At 35.8% G+C, this 11,786-nt stretch overlaps 1 protein-coding gene and 1 pseudogene across 12 annotated transcripts in view; one reads left to right on the forward strand and one right to left on the reverse strand.

The window, feature by feature from the left end:
- The window catches only part of NAALADL2 (N-acetylated alpha-linked acidic dipeptidase like 2), a 1,435,315-nt gene that overhangs the window by 439,265 nt on the left and 984,264 nt on the right, over positions 1 to 11,786 (reverse strand). The gene's annotated exons all lie outside the window — the stretch shown is intronic.
- On the forward strand, positions 4,105 to 5,735 carry LOC103350451 (zinc finger protein 42 homolog; annotated as a pseudogene).

The raw sequence follows: 11,786 nt of genomic DNA on the forward strand, positions 1-11,786 counted from the left end.
AGAGATAATATCTTGATATTCCATCTTTTCTCTTCTCTGAAGGGATTTCTTTTGCAGGAACTGCATGAATGGAGCAAAAGCACCACCTCCAAATAACCCCCAAACTGACTGCAGCCCACTCCGCCATCATCAAAATCCCCTGAAGGAAATGATATCAAAGGAGGGCCATGAACACTGCACAGCAGCTAAGAACTTGGACGTTGGCTGAATGCACAACACCTCTCTGCCCAAACTCCAATCTGTAAGAAACTTTACCCAAACTTCCTCAGAGAGCCTGAGACTTTAACAAGAACTACTCAGCTCCTTGCTCTGCATTCTGCAATAAATACTTCCTTTCACTCAGTGATTAGTGCTTGGTTTCCTGCGCCAGGTGAATGGACTCAGTGTTGTTAGTTTTAAAGCAATTTCTATAACTAGTTTTATAGGGTTTTCTCTACCATCTCCATTAATGTTAGTGATGTGAGTTAGGCATGGAGCAAACGAGGGACAAAGAGCTGAGAGGCTCCTAGCCATCTCTTGTCTGAGCCACCATCACCTAAAAGTCAACTCCATTCCAGGCCAATCCAAGATGACTCTGTGCACTCATTTCCCTATCATGCACCTGAGCCTTCTTCATCATACATCAGACACCATGATGCCCATGGGTACGTTGCAGCTCCATGTGGGGACATCATGACATCTTCCCAGAAAGCACTTATACTGAAGCCCAACCTGCACTCTGTTTTCTTTGTACATTCACTTCTGATACAACTCCTTACCCTATAAAGGAAATGTGACAGGGACAGAAGGAATTCTTTTCTCATGGAGAGAGACTGAATATGTACTAGGCTTTAGATAAATCACATATTCCTTCCTCACCTCTATCTGTGTCTCTGTCTTGAATTCTTCTCTCAGGCCATGAAAACAACTTAGAGTAAATACAGCTGGGGACCCTGGTTCCACAATGTTAATATATAGCTAATTATTTATTATGCCATGTATTTTCCACATTTTTTTTAGATTTCTTATGTTTTGTGTAAATTAAATGGGGGAAAAGTACATAAACCATTCTTTCAAAATCCAGGTTAACATAGTATTCTGAGTAAAATAAAATCAATATGCCAACTTTGGGAATCGCAAAATAATCAATCCCATATCTAGCTAATGCACTCTAATTTGAAAAAAGCGTAGCTTTATGTGTCATAGGAAACTTTATTAACCTTATGACAAGTGTGAAATTTCATGATACTTTACTTCTATTGAAAGTCACAGAAATTTGCTAATGAATAATCAGATAATAAGAATAGAATAGTAAACTCTTACATACCCAGCACCTTGATTCAATTTCTTTTGTTTTCTTTTTCTGCAATTTACTTTTTTTACTCTACCTCATTAGGTTATTTTGGAGCAAATACCAGATACTATGTTACTTTACCCATGAGTATTTCAGAGTGCATCTTTAAATGGGAAGTACCATTTACCTATATTATACTGTGCATATTTAAGATAATTTATTAATATCAAATATTCTCTTGCTTAACCATTATTTTGAATTGGAATTATGCAAACAATGTAGGCTCATACATTGCTTTGGTTGATGGATTATATTTGTCTCTTCTATTCTATCTGTCCACTCCCTCTTTTATCCTTACAAGATTTATTTTTGAAGGTGTTGGTCAGCTGGTGCTGTGGTATAGCAGGTAAAGCTGCCACCTACAGTGCAGGCAAACCCATATGGATGCTGGTTCAAGTCCCAGCTGCTTCATTTCCAATCAGCTCTCTGCTATGGCCTGAGAAAGCAGTAGATGATGGCCCAAGTGCTTGGGCCCCTGCATATACATGGAAGACCTGGAGGAAGCTTCTGACTCCAAGATTCAGATTGGCACAGCTCCGGCCGCTGTGGCCATCTGGGGAGTGAACCAGCAGATGGAAGACCTCTCTCTCTCCCTCTCTCTTTCCTCCCTCTCTCTCTGCCTCTGTAATTCTTCCTTCAAATAAATAAATAAATATTAAAAAAAAAAAAAGAGAAGGTGGTCCCTTGCTTTCTCAGGTTTTTCATGGTATGGTTGTTACTGCTTCCATCCTCATGCTATCACTTAAAATCCTTATCAGGCTTCTGTGTTCATTGTAAATTAATAATTAAGTACAGAATCCAGATCTCAATAGACTCAAATTTTTGACAAGAATACTTCATAATATATTGTGAACATTCACCAAAAGGCACATAATCCACCCCTCCATTAGAATTCATTGTTGCTCATTACCTGGATTCATGACTTCATCAAGGAATACAAAGTGGTCGTATTTTAATTTTATCATTCCTTCTCAATGTACTAGCTACAAAATCTGTTTAAAGAGAAAATTTCCCCATGGTAAGGTTTTTATAGGAAAGTCAGTTTAAATACTTGCTTATTTCTCTTCATTTACTTACTTCTAGATTGATAAATTGTTCTCTAGCAAACTCTAAAAGTACCCAAAGGATTAATATTTTATTAACAGTATAAGCTGAGGGATTGTTTCACTTTTGAATATATGATATTCATTTTAATTTAGTTATCTTAGGGTGGAATAAAATATTAAACTAAGACCATACATACAATTGAAATATCTTATAAAATAATAAAACAAAAATAAAATGCAGTAAGATTTACTAAATATACTAAAAAAGTGATATAGATGTGGGAACAATCTTTCACCAGTTTTTAGGATGCTGAGAAACTGGCAATACTAAAATCTCACTAATTTTATTTCTAAAAATCTATAACATGTTAACCACTTACTATATGCCAAGGTCTATTACAAACACTTTACTTGGTTTAACCTGTAGAATATTATCAACTCTTTGAAGAAGGGGTCATTATTATCATTTTTACATTTGAGATATCCAGTCTTCTTTGAAAAGCTGAGTGACACTTACTATTATATTAATGCCCTATTTAACCTTGAGTCTTATCTTTAGGGAACTATGAGTGGTTTCAGGATATCTAAATTCTTCTGAACTCATCTGTGTGCATGTCCATTTTTGCTTTAATCAAATTTTGAATGGACACTATGACTTCTCATTTCCCTCAAAAAAGTCAAGAATCACTGGAAAAACTGAGTTGATTAATCAGAATATGATGAAGACACTGAGAATTGAGAATCTAAACATTTTTATGAGTACAAATATTCCATAGATCTGCCTGATTAATTAGAATCACTAGCTAGTTCCCAATATATATGACTATGTTTAAAAACATTAGAGCCAATGGTGAGGCATGGTAGGCCACTCCACCTGAGGCACTGGCATCCAATAACTGGTTTGTGTCCCGAATCCTTCTCTTCTGATCCAGCTCTCTGCTGATGGCCTGGTATTTGGGGCCCTGCACCCACGTGGGAGACCTGGAAGAATCTCCTGGCTCCTAGCTTCAGATAGGCTCAGCTCTGACCACTGCGGGCATTTGGAGAGTAAACCAGCAACCGGAAGACTTTTATCTCTGTCTTTCCCTCTCTCTGTAATTCTTTCTCTCAAATAAACAAATAAAATCTTTTTTTTTTCTAAAAAAAAGCTAAACAAATAAAAAATTTTATGGAGTCTCAAATGAATTTTGGTCTACTTTGATTTAAATGTCTTCTGGTGTTACACAAGGTTTAGTCATAAATATGACTAACTTTATGCATTCTAGCCTTGAAGTTTTAGTAGATATATATTTGCGAATGTCAGGAAACACACACACACACACACACACATACACACACCCATACACAATCTATAGGGAACTGAATTATAAATGAGATGCTTAAAATATTTCAGAAAATACAGACATCTAATATAAACACAAACATCTAAATTAAATACAATAATTACAAATAATTACCACCTACTTTAATTTATGAACTTGAGAAGCGTACCAGGAATGAACCTAAGGCTAGTTTTTATCCCAGTGCCCAATAATGTATTTCACATGAACTGCAGACATACTGTTGACCAGTGATATTTTTCAAATAATGTTTGTTACTCATATATAATTTAGCAATAAAACATGTCACTTGAGGTATTTTTCAGTGAACTGCCCTTTATTCTAAACTCTCTACTCCATCTGCTTGTTATAACTAAATCACAACATCAGAAATTTACTATTAAGACCGAGTGCGGCTTCTCCGGCAGCTGGGCCCGAGCAGCCGGCGCTTCTTCGTCTTCCCTCAGGAAGAAGGTGCAGCAGAGGAGTTCAGGGTGCATCGCGGTGGCTCAACAAACGTACTAAGTGCCAGGACGCCTGTGAACAAACGGAAGAGGACTTCCACCTCATAGAGCTTCCCTACAGTCTAGCAGCAGGTGTTTGCTGAAGACAACCAGTTCACTACCTCCTGGAAGTGTTTGGTGTTTTCTGGTGCAAACCTTCAAGGAGGAAGCAAACAGGACAATATGAGCCAGCAACTGAGGAAAAGGGCCAAGACTAGTGGCCGGAAGGGCCCTGGTGGAAAAGCCCTCAAGAGTGCTAAACCAAGCCAAGCCCAGCAGGCAGAAATGGAACCTCTCGACACGACATGGGCCTTCCGTGATGATGTGCCCTGTGAGACTGACCAATGAACTGTAGGAGAGGATGCCTTCCCCGACTGTTACATAGAATGTATAATCAGAGGTGAGTTTTCTCAACCCCTCCTGGTTGAGGACTCACTTTTTAAGTCTTTTGACTATTTTAAGGAAGGATCGGAACAGGAGCTTTCTCAACAGGTTCTTGAAGCAAGCTCTCTTCTTGAATGTTCTTTGGGATACATGGAAAAGGGTGCAGAGCAGGAGCTTCCTCAGCAGGTTGTTGGAGAGAATGTACTTTGGGTATTCTGAGTACATGACAGGCAAGAAGCTCCCTCCTGGCGGAATACCTGGCATTGACTTATCAGATCCGAAACAACTTGCAGAGTTTGCTAAAAAGTCAAAAGAAAATAAAGAAAGTAATGCTCCAGAAACATTCCCTTGTCCTCAGAGTGGATGCACAAGAAGATTGAGTAACAGAGCTTCCCTGAAAAAGCATCTCCTTATTCATGGGCCCGGAGACCACGTGTGTGCAGAATGCGGGAAAGCATTCTGTGAGAGCTCAAAACTAAAACGACATTTTCTGGTTCATACTGGAGAGAAGCCCTTTCAGTGCACTTTTGAAGGATGTGGAAAGCGCTTTTCCCTGGACTTCAATTTGCGTACACATGTACGCATTCACACTGGGGAGAAACCTTTCGTGTGTCCCTTTGAAGGTTGTAACAAGAGGTTTATTCAGTCAAATAATCTGAAATCTCACATCTTAACTCATGCGAAGATAAAGGATCAGTGAAATAGAAGATGGAAAGTAAGTCCCCAACAGGATAAGCATATTAACAGAGAGGAGTGACTGGGTACACTTGATTTTAGAAATGCCTCTTCGAGTATTATTTCTAGGAAGGAGTATTTTAATCAGTATTACAACTCTAAAGGCGTATTTTTTCTGTTAACTAAAGTGCACCTATACTTGGTGATGTCATTTTAAGAACATGGTGTATTTACAATGTGCTTCCAAGAAGAGGGTCAGTGATAAGCTTATTTCAAAATCATAGTCTTTATTGTATTATGGATGATAATATTATGAATGATTGGCTATCATACTGATTTTTGTATACAATGAATGTGAAAATAACTTTGATTTTCAATTTTGTAATTTCCAATTATTTACCTTTACCTTTTATAAATATACTTTATACTACCTATGATAATTCTGAAGAATGAAAATTTTATAGCACAGTAAATAAATGAGTAGTTAAGCATCTTCAAGTTAAATATGTTTTCATTATTTTTTGTTTGCTTCTTGTCATGCTGTCACAATTTGAAATCATAGATCTGAGTGTTGGTTTGGTTTTGTTAATAGATATTTCAAAATAAAAGGACAAAGACTTAGAAATCTGCATTAAAAAACCAAAGTGTGCATGGAAAAAAAAAGAAATTTACTATTGATAGAATTACAAAGAAAAATCCTGCAATTTATTTATAGTTTAAATACTGTATTCTAAATACTCTAGTCTAAGCACATATTGTTCTTTTGCTCTGATGGGCATTCTATTTCATTCCTGCTTAATGGTACTTTTCATCATACTGTTCATTAGGATAATCATCCTGGAACCATAAACACATTCAACGAAATGCTTCAGGGGACAGATTACCAATATTTCTAATTAAAGATACTGTTGACCATAAGCTAATTAGAGTAAGCAACATTTTAAGCGTGGTACAGAAACTATAAAATTATAAATTACTTGAATTAAGCATAGTGTGTAGCTGAAATTTTACTAGTGTACCTAAAGTGTTTTTACATTAAAGTCAAAATAATATTAGATTGGATTTGCTTCACTGGAATTTTGCCTTTAAAAAAATTCTTTGATTACTGGCAAAGATCACACTTGACACAGACTACATTTAGATTCAAGAAAGAATAAACACTGTACCCTACCTTATTTTATTTATTTGTTTTTGCTCAGACACTATAAGTGGTGAATTGAAATATTATCTCATTAATGTAAGTAAAGTTCAAACCTTCAACTAAATAATTCAAATGGAGATTTCTTTTTTCTTGAATTAATCCCTTTTGTTTTGTGAAGGAGAGGTCATTGCTAATGCCCTGGGTGAGGGGAAACATTAGTAAAGGAATGTATTATTCTCTCCTATCATTTGTGTAAACAAGACAGCAATGAATAAATATTTCCTATTGTATCCTGACTGCAATTATAGAATACAGACAGTCTTATGTTGGAAATGGAAAGGACTGGGCCAAGTTAAGTCAACTCTTCGGAAAACAAGAGAACAGAAGAAGGGCAATCCTGAATGCAGAGGTCTGGTCTAAGAGCAGACTTGTTTGACAAGGTCATGCTCTGTGTCCTCAAACAGTGGCTCCGGGAAGATAAAATTGTTTCTTGTGAAATACTAGAAAGAATATCTTTGTCTGAAGCTAAAGCCAAAGGACTTTGACTGAATTCTCAAGTAGAATAAAACCTTTGTGGTTTCTCAATAAATTCAGAACCATAATACATAAAGCAGAACAAAAGTGGCTACCAATAGCTCTTAAGAAACTCTCAAATTAGCAAAGAATATGGAGTATGACTTAGTGGGAGTAGTTATTCGTGCTATTATATAAAATATGAAAAATATCAGAACTGTTCATTCACAATAAAAATAAGTAAGCCAAAGCTTAATAGAAAAGCATACTGTCCCTCTAAGACTTGAGGGGACCATCATAAAAATAAGTGAAGCTTAATCTCCCTTATTATTTAAATGTTTTATATACTTTATATATATTACTCAATCAATATAAAGGTTTTTTCAAAATTAATTTGGACTATTCCATGGGAAATCATTTCAATGAAAAAGAATTTGCAGGGGATACTGAGTAAAATAAAGGAAAATTTCAAAACAAGAAAACTAGCAGTACCACCAGGAAACTTCATTCTGGTGGAACTACTATTAATCTTCAGAAACCTACTGGACACATACTGACAGAAACAGTGTACAAGCATTTAAAGAGGCACACAACAGTCAAAGAGGACAAAACCATTTCTGTTCATATGCAGCAGGGTAAATTCCTCCCTCCCTTCCTCTAACCTTTCTTTCTTAAGTGTCTTTCCCTTTTTGTTCTTTTACTTCTTATAATAACAACGATGTTAATGACAATAATACTAAATACATTTGCTCAGTAGCTGTATGAGAATTGAGAGAAACATATTTTCAGTTATTGTTAAAATGTGAATTAAACATTTGCTAGAGGGGTAGGCGTTGTGGTACAGCTGGTTAAGCTGTGGCTTGGGATGCCCACGTCCCACACTGGAGTGCCAGTCCAAGTGCTGGCTACGACACATTTCTGATCTACCTTCCTGCTCATGTCTAGGAGACAGCATCTAGAAGGCCTAGCTCCTGGCTTCAGGCTGGTCCAGCACTAGCTGTTGTGGGCAGTTACAGAGTGGACAGTGGATGGAAGATCTCTCTGTCTCTCACTTTTTCTCTGGCACTCTGCCTTTCAAATAAATAAATAAGCAGATCTATTTAAAAAAAAAATCAGCTTGAATTCATTGAAAAGAAGCATATTCAAAGTAGTTGAACAAATATGCTCATAAATTACTGTGAATGAAAGAATTATCAAAACAACTGCAGTATATTGTACTCTAGAGATAGTACTGTTAAGGACCACGTGCTGAACCACATGAAACAAATGAGAGGAATTTGTGACTCCTGAATTTAGGTTACAAAAAGCCAATTACCAAAGCATAGAAGAGAGGAGCCATGATTTGACAAAAGTTCAGCTAAAGGAAAAGGAAAACAATCACTCTGGAGATTTTAGTTTCCCATCAGTTGTTTAAAATATTTTTGAAGGGGAAGATCCAAGGGGAATTTTCAAAAAGTTCGTGGAAAATGTGTTTTATTAAAAATTTGGCATTGATTCTAAGTTTTTAAACCAAAATAAACTTATTTCAATTTTTCCACAATAGTTTTGAAGCACCCTTTATATTGAATTACCCGTGCAACCCAAGGAAAACATCCTACTTAATAATGGTGAATAATCCTTTTAATGTGCAGTTGAATTTGGTGTGCTAGCATGTCACTAGGGATTTTGCATCTATGTTCATTGTATATTTTGGCCTGTAATTTTCTTTTCTTCTAGTAACTCTGCCTGACTTTGGTATGAGAGTAATAATGACCTCATAGAATTAATTTGGAAGCTCTTCAATATTTGGGAGAGTTTGAGAAGAAATGGTATCAATTCTTATTTAAATGTTTAGTGAAATACAACAACAAAATCAAATCATGCTTTGAGATTTTGATGGGAAATCTTTTATTACTAACTAAATATATTTATTTACTTCTAGTCTGTTCAGATTTCCCATTTCATTATAATCTAGGCTTTGTAGGTTATATATTTCTAGGTATTTGTCATTTCTTTTAGATTATCAAATTTTTGGCATATAATAGGATCTGTTTTCTTTCTATATTAGTAGTAATGCCCCCACTTTTATTTCTAATTTAATTTATTGGTTTCTCTCTCTTTCTAATCTGTTTTTAGTCTACCAAGATGTTTGTCAATTTTGTTTATATTTTCAGAAAAAACTAATATAGATTGATTTTTGATTGATCTTGTTTTTGTAGGCAATATCTAATTTATTTCTGCTCTGATTTTGTTTTTTGTTTTGATAACTCTTTGCTAGTTTGGGGCTGTTTGTTCTTCATTTCCTATATCCCTGTGATGTAATACTAGGTTGTTTATGAAAAACACACAACAGAGAAAGGACCGACTTTGCAATAAATGATGTAAGGAAAATTGGATGCCCACATACAAAGAGGGAAACTCAGTCTGTATCCCAAACCATATATAAAAATCAACCCAAAATGAATTAATGCCTTAAATGTAAAACCTAAAACTGTGAACTACTAGAAGAAAAAAGAGAAGAAAACTTCACAAATTGTTTGGGCAATGATTTTATGGAGATAATGCCAAAAGCACAAACAACAAAAGCTTAAAAAGACAAATGAAATTGGCTCAAACTAAAAAGCTCTGCACAGCAAATGAAAAATTAACATACTGAAGAGATAACTCAAAGATTGGGAGAAATTATTAGCAAACCATAATCTTAAAAGGAGCTAATATTCAAAATATATAAGAAACCCTACTGAAAAATAAACCATTGAAAAAATGAGCATCCTTCAAATACACATGTCCTTAAAAGAAGACATACAAATAGCTAAAAGGTCAAGAAAAAGTCTCCATATCACTAATCATCAGAAAATGTGAATTAAGGCAACAACAAGGTATCATCTCACACTTAGAATGGTTGTTATCAAAAAGACAGCAGATATAAAGCTGATGAGGATGTGGAGAAAAGGAAACCCTTGTACACTATAGTATGAATGTAAATTAGAACAGTCATTGTGAAAAATTGAGGCGGCATGGAGGGTTCTTAAAAACAAAAAAGAAAATTGCTATATGATCCACTAATCCAACTTCCAGGTATATATTAAAAGGAATTATGTCAAAGAGATGTCTGCACGCCCTTGCTCATTACTGCATCATTCACAATACTAACACATGGAATCAATGTAAAAATGGAACATGTAAAAAAAAATGTGGTATATAGCACAACGTAATATTATTCATCTCTAGCACAGGAAAAAAAACTTTCATTTACACTGACGTGGATGTACTTAGAGGATATTATGCAACATCAAATAGGAAAGAAAAATACTGCATGATCTCACTACATGTGGAGTATAAAAAAACTTAAACTGAGTAAAATGGTGGGTGCTAGGGACTGCAAAAATGAGTCTACAGTGATGTAGAAAGGGAAAATTTTAGTCAGAGTACAAAGGTTCACTGAGATAAGAGTTTTAGTGATAATTTGAACAATATGGTAATCACAGTTAATAACAATGCATTATATATTTCAAAATTTTTAAAGAGTATATTTTTAATGTTTTCACTCCCCCAAATTACCTGTATGCAATGTGATATATTCATTAGTGTGATTTACTCATTACACTATATATATATATGTCAAAACATCACACTGTACAATATAATTATATACAATTAATATTTCTTTTTAGAAACGATTAATTTTCTAATTGAAAGGTAAACTGAGGAGACTGAGGAGACAGGAGAGAGGAGAGAGGGAGGGAGGGAAGAAGAAGACGAGAGTGAGTGACAGGAAGAGAGAGATCTTCTTCCATTTACTGGTTCGATTCCCAAATATCCTTAATAGCCAGATCTGTGTCAGGCTTAAAGTCAGGATACAAAAGCCACCTCCAGGTATCCCACATAAGTGACAGAGACCCAAGGACTTGGACAACCTTCTGTTGCCTTCCCAGACACATTTAGAGAGATGGATCATAGGCAGAGCAGCAGGGACTCAAACTGGTACTCTAACAGGATGCTGGCATTGTAAGCAGTCGTTTAATCCATGGAACCAAAACACCAGCCCCACAATTATAGCTGTTAGTTACAAATAAAAAGTTTTTAACATGTAAAAATGTTGTCTAAAACCTAAGGATTATAATTTTTTAAATAAATGATCTTTCATTATTGTTTAAAGATTTATTTATTTGTTTGAAAGGAAGTTACAGAGAGAGAGAGAGGTCTTCCATCCTGATTCACTCTCCAAATGGCCACAACAACCAAGGCTGGGCCGGACCAAAGCCCAAAGCCCAAATCCAGGAATTCCATCCGGTTTCCCATGAGGGTGCAGGGGCTCAAACACTTGGGCCATCTCCCACTGCTTTCCCAGGTGCTTTAGAAGGGAGCTGAATTGGAAGTGGAGCATCAGGGACATGACCTGGCACCCATATGGGATACCGGCATTGAAAGCACCAGCTTAATCCATCAAGCCACATTGCTGGCCCTTTATAACTTTTAAAATACTTTTTATTTATTTGAAAAGCAGAGACACACAGAGACAAATAGACATACACCCAGATATCTTCCATCTACTGGTTTATTCCCAGATGCCCATAATGCTCTAGGCTGGGCTAAGTTGTAGCCAGTAGTCCAAAACTCAATCCAATTCTCCCATATTGGTGGCAGAGACTTGAGCCAGCACCTACCGCCTTCCAGCATGCACATTAGCAGGAATTTGGAATTAAAAGCAGAGCTAGGATTCAAACCCAGGCACTCCAATATGCAATGTGGCATTCCAGTCAGCAACTTTATCACTGTGCCAAATGCCTGGCCCTAGAATATTGATTTAAACTTTATTTTTAAAATAAATTAATAATGTTATAATTTTAATTTCAAAGATGATTTAGATATAAGAGTGTTTTCATACCTCAA

This window comes from Oryctolagus cuniculus, chromosome 4 (assembly GCF_964237555.1).
Source record: "Oryctolagus cuniculus chromosome 4, mOryCun1.1, whole genome shotgun sequence".
NCBI lineage: Eukaryota > Metazoa > Chordata > Mammalia > Lagomorpha > Leporidae > Oryctolagus > Oryctolagus cuniculus.